The 13,959-nt window shown below is 35.3% G+C and overlaps 1 protein-coding gene across 1 annotated transcript in view; it reads right to left on the minus strand.

Annotated features, from left to right (window-relative positions):
* Window positions 1-13,959, minus strand: part of LOC110380748 (uncharacterized) — an 87,971-nt gene that overhangs the window by 17,205 nt on the left and 56,807 nt on the right. The window lies entirely within an intron of this gene.

Below are 13,959 nucleotides of genomic sequence, written 5' to 3' on the forward strand. Positions count from 1 at the left end.
CACGTGGGTTTCTCTGTTTACCTGGGAGAATACATAAATCTTATAACTTTAGTGAGAGTGTCATCAAGAGAATCGTCAATCTATAAGTATTTATATTGAAAAGCAGAAGATTTTTGTTGCCTGAACATGCTAATCTCTTCAAAGGACTGGTTCGATTTGAAAAATTATTTCAGTGTTAGAAAGACCATTTATGGAAGAAGGCTTATAGTCTACCTTTTATCCAGGTGCAGTACCCAAGGGATGGAAGCAAAATACAGATAAATACAGCAACCAATCTGTCTCAGTGCTTATTTGTAACTTTTCTACGTTTACATCAATACACTTGATTGAACAAAATTGTGGAACCGCGGAAAAACAGACGATATTTTGTACCTAAGTTATTTCGCAATTTATCACTAAAACTAGCACTTCTTCAGCTTCTAAGTGCTAATTCTACTGGTACAACTACTTAAATACCGTTTAACCAATAAAAACAAAAAACAATACATATATAAACGTTCGCTAATCATTTAATTAACAACAATTTGTTAATTAGTGTCTGTCAGCCGGCCATCAATTACTGAGAAAACTCATTTAGTCAGGCTTATAATAATAAGTTCTATTGTGTCAGGTAATAATATAGTCTATTGTTTTTAAAGTATTAACTATGTCACTAAGTATTACGACAACCTATGGAATAAACCGTAGATGTAGATTTAGGTAGAATGACAGCGCAAAAGATGAAAAACACCCTTCCTGCGTGGGAAATCATCAAATGACCCCGCGGGGAATTTCAGATTTCTACTGACTAAAACCCACCTCTATTCTTTCTGGACCCCTTTGAGTACCAGGGCCGCGATAATTCTTTCGAAAAACCCTGCAGATTCGTTCCTATCGTTACCTAACAGCGACTTCAGAAAAACAGATAAGCTGGTCAGGATGAACTTTAGTATGGATAAGTGGCACGCATATTGGCACTGCAACTTATTTTAAGGAAAACGCCAATTGCTGTCAATTTTTGGGGTTTTGTCTTTATTTTTTCACGGGTTTTCCTAGCGAAGATCTGTGTCAACAAGGTTACACAGTACCAGGAAGACGAACCAACCTTCACAGCTCTGCCAATATGCGAACAATTGAACTCTGAGTACACTGCAATTAATTCTGCCATTAATTCCGACAGTACCGTTCATGCATACACACTGCCGTATCTGACCTATTGGTGACAAACAAAACAACTTTAACGACCGTTAGAAAGATCGCTTTGTTTTGTTTGGGGAAAATGGCAGCCAATGACTAATTGTTTGCAAATATTGAGGCTGATAATTGCAGGTCGCTTGTTCGGCTGTAGGATTGTTCGTTGCCGTGGCCCTGGGACACGAAGGGCTCTAGAAGGAACATGGGTGGATTTTAGCTTAACACATTTGCGGTGGATTTCAGTAACGTATCTATCTGTTGATTTGCTTAGTAGAAATAGGAATTGGGCATTACTCTTATGGGGCTTATGACTCATTTCGAAATTCTACCTCTTATAAGTCATTAAGAACTTAACACTGCTGCACCTATAACGGGGTATCAATTGAAGATACGACAGTACCTATCACAAAAATATGGATATGTCACCAAGAAGCATACATTCCAGTTAATCTTTCGAATGTTATGAAGCTCAAATTATGACTTTCAATAACAAAAAATAGTTGAAAACCATTTAAAGTGCTAATAACCGCAATAACACTTCTTTTTTTAATTCATTGTATCGCGAGTTGACTTTACTATTTTGGAGACTCAAACTATAATGTTATTCGTAAATATATGTATAATGTGCAATTGTAAATACTATACATTGACCTATTCCAAATTTTTTGGTCGGTTGGCCATTTGACAATGGTGGGAAATGTTTCCGTTGTGAAAATTGTGAAATACCGTTTGATTTCTGAAAGGTGTCAAATTATTCGACTAGCCTTTTCCCCACATTGTCTTCTAGTAAGAAGATAAGCAATGTTACTTAGGTAAATTACCCTTTATAAATACGATTTCTATTGACCTCCGAAGATCTGTCTGATCGTTAGAGCAACATGTAATACTAATATGAATTGAAAATAACATTAAATACACACTTTCAGTAACCGATCTACCTATCTGTGAGTATACTCTCACTAAGTTTTGTCGTAAGGTTACAGGTCTGAAAGCTGTAATGAGAGACGCTTGAAAAAATTGGTATTGGTCAAACGCTCTCGGCGCAATCGTTTTCAGCGCTCTTATTAATTTCACTCTTGGCGACCCCAGTGATCATTAACTCAGCCCAACGTGATAATTTAATGAAATTCCTAACATGGAAAGTACACTCTTTATTCTGTAACTAACTTCACCCCTCGTCCCGTGGAAAAAGAAGCCTACACTTACACAGGTATTATTTCTATAAATGCACTATTATTATCTAAACTTAGCTATTGATAGGTAACTGATCTTGATCAAGATAAAGATATTTTCTGAATATTTTCCTTATTTACATTTAAAGCTTCCTACGCATAATTTAATTTAAAAAATAAGCCTAAAACAAGACTGTTTACTACGCATGAAAATATCTCTACAAAATCGCGATAAAGGTTTCAACTTTCAAAATGCCCTCAGGACCTCCTTGTTTACGCGAAAAATGAAGGAAAAAATTGTTTAAAAAAGGTAAAAATGTTTAAAAGATTTAAAAGTGTATTTTTCATGTATTTATTTAACACGCAGAAGTCACGTTTAAGGTCGTATAGGTACGTAATATTTTTGCAAGGAACAAAAGCCTTGATGCAATCTAAGCCCGTAAACTGTTTTGTCTAGGTCTTAGTGTAAATTAATGTGGAGACCTATGTTAAATTTTGTGTTTTATTTACTTTTATTTATTAACTCCCAGTAATTAGAGGACAATTCGGAAACAAACTTCTGTCGGTATTGATATTGGATGCCGTAGAATGAAATAACGTGCCTTTCGTCACACTTTTAAACAACTTGGTTGAACTAAAATACTATCTTTCTTCACCCTAGAATTTAACTTGGCTATCAAAGAAATCAATCAAGTTCTCTACAAGACCTTTTATTATTGTTGATAAGTGTTAAAAATAGACCCAATATGACAGTCGCTCATTTATAATATTCATACATAAATAATAAAACCATATCTTTTTATAAAAAAGAAACTTCCAGAAGGCAGTTGAGCAAGTCAAACAAAAGAAACTGCGCCTGATATTAAACACATGTATGAAAAAGTGCAAAAAAATGGTCTCTCAGAATAAACATCATAAGGATAAGGACACAAATAGCCTACGTGTCATATTTGACCTTGACCGACAGATATCGTCCCTTTTTCTTAATACTATCTACATACACATACGTACTATATATGTATGTATATATTTACTATATATTTTTATACGATGGCAAAAATCATCAAATGACCCCTCCCGCTATGGGTTAGCAGCGGTGAGGGAGTGTCAGACTTTTACTTACTAAAAATCCATCGTGTTCCTTCGTTCGTGGGCCTTTTATGTACCAGGGGCGCAGTAACTCTTTCGAACAATCCCGCAGCCCTGGCTACGTATGTACTATTTCAACCGACTTGAAACAGATTTTCTCAGTCTGAACCGTTTTTGCGCAGTTATATCACGTTTGGCGGAATTGAGTTTGATGTGAAAGACTTAGGAAAAGTCAAATGCCCACTGGGCTAAACTTCCCATCAAAATACATTTTTAAGGTACGTTTAGAACTCTGCTGCCGACTGTAACTGCCGACCGCCCATACCGCGAGTACCACGAAGTCGGCCGCTGCACTAATGATTTTTATGTAATTACATGAAACCGTTTTGGATCGAAGCGGCAACAGCACTTGCAGTCGCTGTCAGATGTCAAATATCTGAGAGTACCTTTAATCAGGAAAGAGACGATCAATAACATTTTAACTAATGTTAAAGTTGCGGAATGAACTGTCTTTCTTTCTGTCGGACTTTAATCTAGAAGCCTGAGAAAGGACATAGGCTACTTTTTATGGATTGTTCGAAAGAGATACAGCGGCCCTGATACATATAGGGCTTAAGAAGGAACATGGTGGGTTTAGTCAGTAAGAGTCCGAAACTCCCTCACGCTCACGCTCCCCACAGCGGGACGGGTCATTCGATGATTTATAAAACAAAAGAAGGAAAAACTACTTTTTATCTTGTTCTGGTAAGTAGCTACCTCAAGACTCAGGTGAACCCGCGGAAGCTACTATGATATAATAGATTAAAATGACACTACGAGTCTTCCAGCCTTGACCAACACAAACAAACATTAACTAGTTAATTATCAAAATAAATAAACAAACATATGCATATTGATGTCAGTTTTTATATAACAGCTGTACTTATAAGGTTATGGACGAGGAAGTGTGAAGGGCGGGCTTCTAAACGTCTACTAAGTAGATACTTAACACGAACAAATTAATAGTATTAATAGCAACTAAGTATTATATTTGTGGTTCTTCTTTGGACGTTAATTTATGTTTAGACGGAATTATTTTATGATTAAAACTTTATGGTGATCGCGAAAGATTGTGTTGTCGAAAGGCAGGGTCTTATCGATATTGAGACACATCTAGAATCTAGACTACAGGACCTATTGAGAAATTAGAAGCACAATTTAATCGCATATGATTGAAGAGATTGTATATGAAGTTATACGGAAGGAAAGTTAGAGAGTTTGCTGGCATGTAGTAGAAAACCACATCTTTTGGCAGTCGGTAAAAAGGCAAATTAAACTTACTCATTGAATTCTTCAAAAAATATCTTAAAATCACAGTTAAATACAATTCCTCCAATAATGTTCACGCAATTGGCCCAAGTAATAAAATGGCGTGTAATTTATATCGTCAGTCATAAAAAATAAATTGGTTTCCTTGCACCCGTTATCGCAAAAATACTTCAGCGCAACGGTAAAATAATGTGTCGTCACAGCTTCTCTAATTTATGCTAAAATATTGAAGAAGAAACATTCTTTGTTTATTTGTTCCCTAAAGTCTCCTAAATTACTAAATCGATTTGAAAAACTCTTTCACAGTTGGAAAGCTTCACTCTTTCTGAGTAACATGGGCCCGGTACGGGCTGTAGTTCTTTCTTACGGGGAATGGCTGAAACCGCGGAAAAACGGCCACTTTGGCATTTTGGCAGGCAGGCCTTTTTGTAAAGCTAGGTGAAACTAGGCATTTTTAATACACAGCAAACAAACAGCGAACGATATTTTAGTAATCAAAGTCTGCGTGTACAGTACAAGTACTTATGCGTTCCGAATCAATTTTATAACTTGATTGATATGCAGTTTTTTCATCCTAACAAGATCTAGGAAATAAAAATAAATAAATAGAAATAGGAACAGTTATCTAGTTATCTAAACAATCAAATCTCGGTCACGGTCATTGCCAAGCAGACTTATACAAACAGGTTTGAATCTGATACTAAAAAATAGACAAACAAATCAGCTCGGTAGACGAAATGGGGACATAGAACTGAAGTGCAATTAAGGCTTCAGAATCATATTACTGTTACAGCCTTTTTATCGTCGCACTGCTGGGCATAGGCCTCCTCTCGCACGGAGAAGGATTGAGCAGCACTAAAAAATATAGTAATATTTTTTATTGATAATTTTTATCGATAATTTATGCCGTAAGTGCACCGTCGGTTTGAATGCGAACCTAAGGGCCATTTTACCGCTGCGTACCCAGATGAAAAGGACCAAAAACTAAGAGTATATTTCCAACTCTTCATTATCATATAACAAAATACACTACTAAAATATGTATAAGCACGTAGCAGTATAAACAATGGTCAAAATATCTCAATGTTATTAAGAGTCACATGTCAGAGGTTAGTGGGCAATCGCAGACAGCCAATAGGTAGACAGAAGAACATATGTTGACAATGAGTGGACAATCTTAAGTATCGTAAACAATATATTTTTGTACAAAACTGTAATTGAAAATCTGAATCAAAACACTCTATAAAAAATATTTTTTGTTCAAAAAATGTATAAACTGATTATAATTCATGTGACAATTTTTTGTTAAATATTGGCTTTTGCTGGCTCTGATGAAACGTAAGACTGGTTGTACAATTCCCAAAAAAATGTCTATGGAGAAGATTGGCATGAAATTCCAAGGAAGAATTTCATGAATAGATAATTTGAGTATTTAGTTTTCGCTTTCATTCTTTTATTAGAAAAACTGAGGTGCTCAGGGCAATAAAAGACGAACAATATAGTGTTGCCTCATGTCATTAGAGTTGCATAACTATTCAAGAAAATAGATCGTTTAATAATGTGAGAATATGCGAATATGCTCACATGCGAATGTAAGATTTCAAGAAAACCACATGTGAGTACCGTTATGTAATAAGAATAACAATGTCACGTTTCATATTATAGAAACCGATATTACTTACATCATCCTCATCATCCTCCGAGCCTTTTTCCCAACCATGTTGACCAGCGCTTTACAAGGAGCGACTGCCAATCTGACCTCCTCAACCCAGACTAGTATAGAATTGTTTGTTTCAATTCCAATATCTTAAGGCCCAAAAGATCGCCGACAACATAAGCGTCAGTTTTCTTAAAACAACTATTTACTATGAATTTCCGAGTTACTCTCAAAGTATACATAGGTATACATACAGTTGTTGTGAGAAAAACGGTTTATTTTGTCTGTGAGCTTCGGTATAAGATACTCAAAGGTTCAATAGATACAAGCCCTTCCAAGGTCGTCATTGTAATAAACTTATGGGCCAATAAGATGGCGTATTGCCAGCATATTACAAATGATTAATGAATAACTTATTTCATAGCTGTCACAAAACAAAGCATTGAGCTCTTACTTTTCATTAAAAATACGAAGATTATGGAAATTATATTATTAATCTTTTTTATATTTTTAAATAAGCAACACTATCTAATATGGAATATATTTTGATGTTTTGACAAGTGAGCACAAAAAATACTCACTAGGACCATAACATATAAGTATATACAAGTATAAACCAGAAGATGTTTTGAACATTCCTTGCCAAAAAAAAATATAGATCAACCCGTTATCTGACATAATTATATTAGACAATTAGCATACCGGTTGAACTTGACGTACCTATCATGGTTGCTCAAGGCGAGCCAAATATTAAGGTTACTACGACTATCAATTATTTAGGTACGTTACCATTACTGGTAATTTAATTTCAAAGACATATAGGTACTAAACTCAAAAACGTTTATTTAAATTAGGCTGATAAATCATCACAGCACTTTCGAACGTCAAAAACAAAAGACAGCCCCCAAAACGCCCACCCTTCACCACTTCCTATGTGCTTTTGCTGGGAAGAAGTGGCGCAACGAACTCCCCAGCCTCCCTATATTTTTTAAATTTATGTAGATAGGTCAAGTTACCTTCTGGGTAACACCAAAGTCCGATTTGGGATTCTATAGATAGCATTAAAGTCAGTGACCGATCTCCATTTTTTGCAGAAAAATGTGTGTAATATAAAAAATTGCAGCCAATTGGTCAAAGCGACAATTGGACGAATTACGCATTTTCAACATATTTTATATCGTCGATGAACTTGGGCCTAAGTATGTGTCATCACATCAATCCAGGTGATTATGTAAATATTAAAAAAAATATTCTACTAGATACAATATTTATTAGGCATTAATCATAATTAAAAGACTTAAAAAGATCATTAATCTTAATAAATCTCATTCAAACATTGTCATTGGCATATATTCCTAATTTGGATAGTTTAACAAAAACCGCGATGACAGGCTCATATAAGTTAAATTAAATGAGGTCGCTATCTCATAATAATGCCAAGATCAATCTCCTAAATCATCATAATTAAAAATATATCATTATCATAATTTAAAAAAGAAAAGACGTGACTCTAGCTTAAGCGACGCATAAATATAGGCTATGTAGGCTCAAAATCATTTACGTCTTTTAAATTGAAAAATAAATCTTATAGGTGCCTTATGCGTTGTTTATTAGATTTTTCCTTAATCATTTAAACTGTCTAAAAATACATAGCGTACGTAATTTATTCGATTTGTTTGTTTATTAAGAACTATCTTGAAACCGTGCTTTCGCCATGCCTTGGGAATTTCTTCGCGATAAAAAGCCTACCTATTGCATACCACGATAAATACACTGAAATTATGTTTCAAATCTTTAAAAATACTATTTATATTTCGGCATTTGTATTTCAAACCTATTGGTCAGGTTTTAGGTATGGCCTAGAATAGCGGATACCTATGATACTAAAGTATTATACATAGTTCGTAGGTATATCTAGCATAGGCAGGGTCATTGCTATTTTCTGTCCCATTGAGCGGAAACATCCCAGTTTTCATATACAGCCTATAAAACATGCAGATATGTGATCAGAAACGATAATACTCAGATGCTTAGTAAACAATTTTGTATAAATACAAATACAAGAAAAAAGAAATACCACGCTTATAATAGTCATTGATACTATAAATACTTTAATATAATTTATTACAGTATAGGTGCTTTATTAATACAAATACAAAAAAAAAGTAAATCAGGTACTTTGCTCATAATACATAACGAATACTATAAATACATTAATATAATTTATTATACTTAAGCCGGTTAAGAAACGGTCAAAGACTTACATCCAACCTTTAGCCCTTCATATTTTTTAGGAAAGGGCATCGTACGAAATGGGCCGATACTAATAAATCATCCACATTTTGAAATCTATTTTAGTACATACCTGACCTAAGCTAACATTCGATTACGTAATCCTTTGGTAAAGGGAAAACTTTATTTTAAGGAAGCTGGAAGTGAGAGTGAATCACAAAATTAAATTAAATAAATCACATACTATTAGATGAACTTTTCAGAATAGACCAAAGTTTTAAAAGTCTGACGAAAGGGGACGTATTTAGGAGTCCTTTTCTCAATATTGACTCTCTCAATTGATTAAAATACTGCATTGAACTATTCTGTCCGAACAAAAAATGATATTCTCCCTTGAAAATTGACAGCTATCAACTGTACAAAAAATTGGTACCTCTAAAGCCTAGTCTCAATAAATGATGTTGACTTGAAAATACTCGTAGTACCTATATATCTTACCAGCAACAAAGACACTTAAAGTTCAACAAGTCTTAACGTCCCAGAGAAAAATCAATGCATTACGTAAATACTTGCAAAGTCAAAGAAAGTAGCCTTTAAGTACACAGGTGCATGACACTGTGAGGTCGCCCGGTTAGACAGGAAGACGAGGCGAGGAAAGCTGACAACCTACTCGAAGGACCGTGAAATGCTATCAAGATCGACACTTGAAAGTACTTTTACTATAATGTTGGTAATGTTGATATGACCAGAAATAAAGTTATGTACTTGTGAGATGACGGCAGATAGAAGAGTATGGAAGAAGAAAACATGCTACACCGACCGAAAATTGGTATAAGGCCAGAAGGTTGATCGGCAATACTTTTATGGGAAGCAGACCCCTAAAACTAACCTCTTTTTTTCAAAAAAATCTGCTTTCTTTGTGTTTAATCGCTTGTATATCGTTATAACACAAAAGAAAATCAATGCTATTTCGCGCATATCTGTGCATATCTAAACGGGATTGGGTCACCAACGGATATAAAAATCAAATATAAAAAACGTTTAAAATAATATACGCATATTTGGCGTAGAGTAATATTGCATTGGCCATAAAAATATGTGTATTTGCATATTAATTAATTGATAATAAACCTCTCAAATATTAGGCTCAAGAACAGTCGTGATAGCAAACACGTGAATTGCGAACGCATTTCATCGCCATTAAACGGTTTTATTTAGCTCACCCAGTTTGTTTTATTCATTCTTGGGTCAAATTTAGTAATTCAAATTTCACCCTCTTCCTGTCAACCGATTAATCTGAAATTTTGTATACACCTTTAATTCCGATGACAATACAATATAGTAATATCAATAACATTGTAAATCCAATATGGCCGCCGGCACAAAATGGCGGATAACGTAGATTTTATCAATCCCATCAATATGGGTATCAAATGAAAGGGCTCAACAAGCAGAATACAATATACTATAAAAAATTGAAATCCAAGATGGCGGCCGCTACAAAATGGCGGATAACGTAGGTTTTATCAATCCCATCAATATGGGTATCAAATGAAAGTTCTCAACCAGTAGAATACAATGTACTATATAAAATTAAAATCCAAGATGGCGGCCTCTACAAAATGGCGGATAACTTAGGTTCATTTGATACCCACGTTGATGGGTCTCAACAAGTAGAATACAATTTACTATGCAAAATTGAAATCTAAGATGGCCGCCGCTACCAAATGGCTGATAACAATTTTTTATCAATCCCACCAATATGGGTATCAAATGAAAGGGCTTCACAAGTAGAAAACTGTCAGTAACTCCTGCGGGCCCAACAGGGCCAAGGCCTGCCTGGGCTGCGAGATTGTTCGAAAGAGTTACCGCGGCCCTGGTACATAAAAGGCCTACGACGGAACAAAGCGGTTCTTAGTCAAGAGTCTGGCACTCCTCACCGCTGCTGACCCACAGCAGGAGAGGTCATGTGATGATTTTGGGGTCGTTAAAAAGTATCTGGAAGGGCTATGTATTGAGGAATTAGATTGTAATAAATTGTCAGGTAAGAGACCGTGTAATAATGATGCACTAAATGAATTAGATAGAATGAGGAATATTCGGTAGGCATTTTCATTAAATACTAAAACTAGAAAATAAAAATCGGTAAAAAACTTTTAAGTTAAACGGTTTTATCTTATGTGCACTGAAAACTAGAAAATAAAAAATAGTTACTTACCTGTCAACCTACGTAGGTGGTCCCGGTCATATTAGACTAAAATAAAAACGTGGGGCCCTGTGAAATCCTACCTATGGCAAAGCATATCTTTATACTTTGGTAGATCATGAGCTACGGCTGATTATTGATTGTCAAAATCTCCAGTTACGATTATAGTAAGTCGATGCAATCCACACCTATTATACCTCTAGAAGAAAGTACTACAGCAATAGTTAATGGGCCCCACGTTTTTATTTTAGTCTAATATGACCGGGACCACCTACGTAGGTTGACAGGTAAGTAACTATTTTTTTATTTTCTAGTTTTCAGTGCACATAAGATAAAACCGTTTAACTTAAAAGTTTTTTTACCGATTTTTTTTTTACGACTACGGGTAGTCAGAAGCCAGCAAGTCTGACACCAGTCTAACCAAGGGGTATCGGGTTGCCTGGATAACTGGGTAGAGGAGGTCTGATAGGCAGTCGCTGCTTGTAAAGCACTGGTACTCAGCTGTACCGGTTAGACTGGAAGCCGACCCCAACATAGTTGGGAAAATGGCTCGGGATATGACGGATAGCCGTAGGCTGTAAGTCTTATAGCTACTCAGAAAACAAAACAGCTTATTTCAGATTACTCAAGAAAGAGCATACCTACTGCATGCGTATTGCTTATTGTTAGACATATAATTGACCCTGTAATTTTTCTATACAATTATGAATGATCTGTATAAGTAAATAATGAGCATAGATTATTTTTTTCTATGGTACTATGGTAATTGTTCATCGGCGTATGAAAGCATGCAGTTTCAATCAGAACTTCCCTGTTCTCTGATATAATTATGAATTCATTTTTCTTATCTTTTTTGTAGCGATAAATTACTCCCGTTTAGCGAAGTGTCACTCTTCCGTATTTCTTAATTAAGTTTACTAAGTTCAAGGAAAGAAAATGACAAATTGACAAGATAATTAAAAAAATCTATTGATAAACATGAGATAATGATATGACCTTAATAAAACATGGTATTAACATTAGAAATTATAATATTTACTTATGTCGAATTCGGTCAAGTGCGAGCCGTGACGCGAGTCAAGGATAAAGTGATAATAAAACGTATGCGTGAATTAATTTTGCCGCCAAAATTATGATTTGTTAAACAAATAATTACTTTTGAGTTCCGTAGGATTATGTTAGGAAATGATTTATGAAGCAGTTGATCTTGTGCGGATTAATATTAATATCATACGGATTAATATTATATGTATTTGTTTAACTATTTTAAGACTCATATCTATAATGAAACACTTACTATATACCTATGCAGTACAACGCTAAAAACTTGAAATTGTCTTGTACTACAAAAAACTGCTCAATAAGACTTTAAGTTCACCGACAAGATAAACACTATTTTTACTATTTTTTTCTCAAAACAACTGTTTACAAAGAATTTTCAAAGGAAACTATAGTTTTATGAAAACACACGAGTTCTTTCGTGTTTCGGAAAACACGGTAAACTGTAAGTCACGGCTGTCACTTGAACTTCGTTGGCAGTCGTTACGGGTAATCAGAGGCCAGAAAAGTCTGATAACCACTCTTACCTACAGGTATCGGGTTACCCGGGTAACTGGGCTGAGGAGGTCAGATAGGCAGTCGCTCTTGTAAAACACTGGTACTCAGCTGCATCTGGTTAGACTGGAAGCCGACCGCAACATAGTTGGGGAAAGGCTAGGATAATGACGCGAATCATAGCACATTATGACAGCAGCTAGTATTAACTGATACAAACCTATATCAGGGATGGCAGAATGATGTTTAGAAAGTGTCGTACGACGCACATAGTTCAAGAGAAAATATTAGCAAACTTACATTACAAAGGATTACACAGTTATGTTTCAAAACAAATCAAGCACGAGGCAAACGATCTGTTTATTGAATTCAGATATAAACATTCTGACATAGTATCGTTATATAATTATGTATAATGTTGTGATAACTCCGTGTTTACGCTGTTACTGTTGGAGCATTCTATCTACTGGACACGCCATGCCTTACTTTGTGTCAAAGTGACCGCCAATCTTATTCGTTCAACGTATAACCTTATATTGACTGTTCATATTACGTCTCTGCAGTCAAACCGTAGTGAACAATTTGAGTAAAAGCTATATTTATTTAAACGTTAATGTTAGCAGAACTCTTTCTTGCACATCTATGTTGGCTAAATTGAGTCTTGCAGCTCTATATGCGTAGAGCAAGCGAAAATCGACTCTCAGATGACGTACCTTCTAATTCTGCCGCTGTTGCATGTGTTCCATTACAGTAAAATTTTAAGTGAAAATGCATGAGAGTGCGGAGACCATCCGTTGCCTTACTCTCACCACGCCTTCTGGGCAAAGAGATTTGTACTCAAGGCAGCCCCAGTTATTTAAACGCTCTAAGCTGTTACTGGAACGCAGACACCGCGATATCAAGTTCACGTTACCGCGAAGTTGAAGGTTTTGTTGCTCAATATTTGTTTGTATGTTTTTGTTTTTGGCGCAGACACTGTTTGGTTGGTTACAGGTTACAGGCGAGGAATGGGTTTCGAGTACAACTAGAAATTCATTGTGTCCGTTGTTGACTTTTTTACGAGTTATTTCAACAGTAATCAACATAATTCAATTTTAATTATTTTACTGGGACCAATCAATCTACTTAGCATAGCAAACGGTTACATTTATATCGGTATGTCTTGTTTATATTGTTTTTGTATAAGATTGAAGTTACGGGTAACAAAACAAAGAAAACTCTTGAGGCATATTTATTTCCTGCTTCAGTAGACGAACTTTTTATAGGTACAAAACTTAATTCTTATTTGCATAAATTAGTCATACGACCAAACTCTTATTAGTTAGGACCAGTGAGATAATGCATATTATACCTACGTAGTGACCTAAGTAAAAAATTGTAAATATCGACATTATTATCTATCTATACATATATATAAAAATGAATCCCGCTTTCCGTTGTCACGACATAACATGAAAACGGCTTGACCGATTTGGCTGAAAATGAGAGGGGAAGTAACTTAGACCCGGGAGAGGGTTTTAAGATAGTTTTTGTCACCATTCGGCTACGGGACGCGGGTGAAACCGCGG

Source organism: Helicoverpa armigera, chromosome 25 (genome assembly GCF_030705265.1).
Source record: "Helicoverpa armigera isolate CAAS_96S chromosome 25, ASM3070526v1, whole genome shotgun sequence".
Classification (NCBI taxonomy): Eukaryota; Metazoa; Arthropoda; class Insecta; order Lepidoptera; family Noctuidae; genus Helicoverpa; species Helicoverpa armigera.